We start from the raw sequence: 4,190 nt of genomic DNA on the forward strand, positions 1-4,190 counted from the left end.
GATTCACTTTGTTCTTAAAGCATTTTTTCTACTCTGAAAGGACTATAATGTTGATTCTGAAAATGTGTGTCTATTTTTGCCTGTATATTCCAATTTAATAGGTATAACTTGCTTGTTGTAAAGCCCATCATTGCACCATGAATGTGTGAATATCCTATAATAGAATATTTGCTCAGAGAATGTTGGTTGAGAAACTATCCACTTGGATAGAATATCTTTATATCTTTCGCATAAAGTCTTACAAAGGGTTTTGCCTTAAGTCTAGGCTGATGAAACTGTGAATGTAAGTGCATAATATTAATACTGGTAGCATTTTTTAGGTCTCGTATTGTGTTGAGCAATGTGTAAGCCCTTTAATAGGGGACTTCAAAATATTTATGGAAAATGCACATTATAAAAAAAGTGTGAATTTCAAACTTTTTTGCACCAAAATAAGGTAGTACTAACTTGTTATAATATGTCTAAACAAGATCTAGTTTGAGGCACTAAAAATGATATATCAGTCTGAAAAGAGCCCCTATCAGAGCAACATGAATTTTGCTAAAATTGAAGAACAAACATCAGACTTAAGTAGAAGAATGGTGAAATTATCCGTATTTTATGGAAAGTTTATGGGAAAAGAAATCAGTAGTTTAAAGACAGCTAATTCATTATAAGAAATGATAAGACAATGCTGAAGATGCAGTCGGTAGCACCAGACCCTGCACGATAGTTTGCTAGGGAAAAAAAATAATCTTCTTTGTGTCCTAATCAGAGAGGACAAATAATTAACAGCAGAAACAATAGTAAACTCTATAAGCATCTCAACTGATTCAGTTTAAATGATTCTGACTGAAAAATTAAAGTTGAGCAAACTTTCCCCTCAATTGGTGCCACAACTATTACATCTAGATCAGCTATAGACAAGAGCACAACGTTTAATGGAATTTTCAAACAATTGGAAGGAAGATCCTAAAGCTGTTTTTCAAAGAATTTTCATAGAATACAAAATATGACTTTATCTGTACAATCCTGAAGACAAAGCACAATCAAAGCAATGGCTACCAAGAGGAAGCAGTCAAAACAAAAGTGGATTGCTCAAGAGCATATGCCATGAAAACAGGTTTTGGATGTTCAAGGAATTTTTCTTGTTGATGTTCTGGAAGGCCAACAAAAAAATAACATCTATTTATTGTGAGAATATCTTGAGAAATTAAGCTAAAGCTTTAGCAGAAAAATGCCTGGAAAAATTATTCTTCACTATGACAATACTCCTGCTCATTGCCTAATCAAATTGCCTAATCAATTGCCTAATCAAATAAGGGCAATTTTCTGTGAGTTTTGATCATCATTAGATGATCCAGTTTATAGTCCTGATTTGGCACTTTCTGGCTACTTTTTGTTCCTAATATTAAAAATATTATTAAAATGCATGTATTTTTCTTCCGTAAATAATGTGGCAGTAAAAAAGACTGTGCTGCCATGGTTAAATTCCCAGTACCTTCAGTTCTTTAGAAATGGACTAAATGGCTGGACTATCATCATTCACAAAAGCATCTTGAACCTAATGGGGCTAGATTGCCATTACTTTTTATGGCTGCATAGGACCCCATGGTATACATACACCACATTTCATCAATCCATTCATGTATTGGTGGGCATTTGGGTTGTTACCACATCTTTGCAGTAGTGAACTGTGTTGCTATAAACCTTCAAGTGTAGGTGTCCTTTTTATAAAAGGACTTTTTTCCCTTTGGTATACAACTAGCAGTGAGATTGCTGGATCAAATGGTAGGTCAACTTTAAGTTCTTTGAGGTATATCCATACAATTTTCCATAGAGGTTGCACTAGTTTGCAGTCCCACCAACAGTGTATAAGAGTTTCTTTCACTCCACATCCACATCAGTGTTTGTTCTTTTGGGATTTGTTTTTTTTTTTTTTGAGACAGAGCCTCAAGCTATCCCCCTGGGTAGAGTGCCATGGCTTCACTGCTCACAGCAACCTCCAACTCCTGGGCTCAAGTGAGTCTCCTGCCTCAGCCTCCCAAGTAGCTGGGACCACAGGTGCCTGCCACAACGCCCGGCTATTTTTTGGTTGCAGCCATTATTGTTGTTTGGCGGGCCCGGGCTGGATTTGAACCCGCCACCTTAGGTGTATGTGGCTGGCGCCTTAGCCACTTGAGCCACAGGCGCCGAGCCTCTTTTGGGATTTTTTGATGTGAGCCATTCTCAGTGGAATTAGGTGATATCTCATTGTGGTTTGCATTTGCCTTTCCTAATTATATCCTTTACTAAGGATATGATTTTGTATTCTGTGAAAAGAGCTTCTTAGTAAAGCTCTTTTGCATATGTCATACTTACTTTGTAATAACCCTGATGATCGGGTGATAAAGGCAAGTTCCTGGATGTCCAATATCTTGATGTGTATGCCTATACTACTGCCAGATCTTAGTCAGACCAGTGTTACCATTATTTATGTGGATATTACTATTTATGTAGGGTCCTACAAGCTTTACTTATTGGCCTTTGATATCCTGGAATATCCTTCTTGATTGTATAAATAAGAGCAATTTATTTTATGTTCCTCCGCCTAGGATGTCTAGTATATTTCTTACACAGCCATCTCTAATTAAATGCTTATTGAATTACATTTCTCTTTTATAGATGAAGAACTGAATACTAGAGAGTTAATGAAAGCAAATGTAATCCAGTGTACTCAGTACTAGTATGAAGCCAACATATAAACAACTACAAGACCACATGTAAGAAAAACACATGTATAGTCTGGTGAGGGGGTGGGGAAAGGAGAGAGGGAATAGGGGAGAGTAGGGAAGGTGATTGGTGAGATCTAATGCACCCAATGTGAGGGTGTTCAGTAGCCCTTTGGGTGAAGAGCTCAACTACAACTTGAATCTTACCTTAGAAATGAAAACAATGTAACCTAAACATTTGTACCCTCATATCAATCTGAAATTAAAAAAAAAGAAATGAAAAATTTTGACATACATAAAATACAATGAATTTTCCTGCTCATTTCTGAATACTATGAACCTGTTTGAATACCACCCCAATGGAGAAGTATTTCTATAAAACTCAAAAAAAATTTTTTTTAAGTAGCACCACCTATAGAGATCTACTAAATGACTGTCTGTGAATAAAAGCCAGGAGTAGAGAATTCCAGATAACTTAAAAGCTGAATTTACTCAATCAGTTGATAACTGCCCAGTAATTGATAATTCCTAGTGATTATTGCGATGTGCTCATTTCTTATTGGCCAAGTCCTACCAGACATGGTTCTAGAAGTATAGCATTTCACTTTTTCTTTTTAGCCTTAATTTGTGTTTTGCTGGAAGAGATGCTAGCATAAGTAGAAAAGTGGTTGGAAGTCAAGAGAATTCAAATTAAGAGACAGAATGAATTGGTGAATGGAAACCTTGCAACATCTGCATCTACTCTACTCCAGTCCTAGAGAGGCTTACCCTATTCTCCCTTCATGCATGGAAAGGCATCTCTGGGACCCATGGTCAAAAGCCATCTAGAGACTGGTCATTTTCCAGTGAAGTAGGCTGGGTAAATCCTTTGATGTCAGGAGTGGTGGCCATTACTATTCTTTCCCATGGGATGTAACAGTGAGAAGCTCAGTGAACAGAGCGTGAATTGAACTTGCTTGGTAGAGAAGTATTGTCTGTAGGTTCAACAATTGGTAGTGTAATTTATGGTGTGAGCTTGGGCAAGTATGCTACCTCTCAAATTTCAATGTCCTTTTACAAATGAGCTCAATAATATATGTGATCCAGAGTTGTGAGGATTAGAAATAATGAATGAGAGGCCCAATGGAAGGCAAATGGCTCACATTCAATGTATGTAGCTATTATTAACTTGTATGTTTTCTGGCTTAAGGACCCATATGGGTCCTTAACACATTCTGGGGACTGGCTGGCTCCACATTTGTCTTCCCTTTAATAATCCCAAAATGAAAGCTGAAATCATTTGAAAAAGCCTTCTTCCTAGACTCAGAGACTTAGTCCAATCCCAAGAGCACCTTGGCTTTAAAGATGGTCCCCCAGGACTGTAACTCCATCTACTCTGAGAAGCTCCAAGGCCGGGGCACACCAGGCTAAATTCAGGAGCATGGACTCTGAGAAGCTTCCTGTATCCCCTAATCCCAGCCTCTGATTCCTGCCCCATACCGCCCTCTGGGATAGTCTGAC

This window comes from Otolemur garnettii, unplaced genomic scaffold (assembly GCF_000181295.1).
Source record: "Otolemur garnettii isolate 467f Iridium unplaced genomic scaffold, OtoGar3 scaffold00050, whole genome shotgun sequence".
Classification (NCBI taxonomy): domain Eukaryota; kingdom Metazoa; phylum Chordata; class Mammalia; order Primates; family Galagidae; genus Otolemur; species Otolemur garnettii.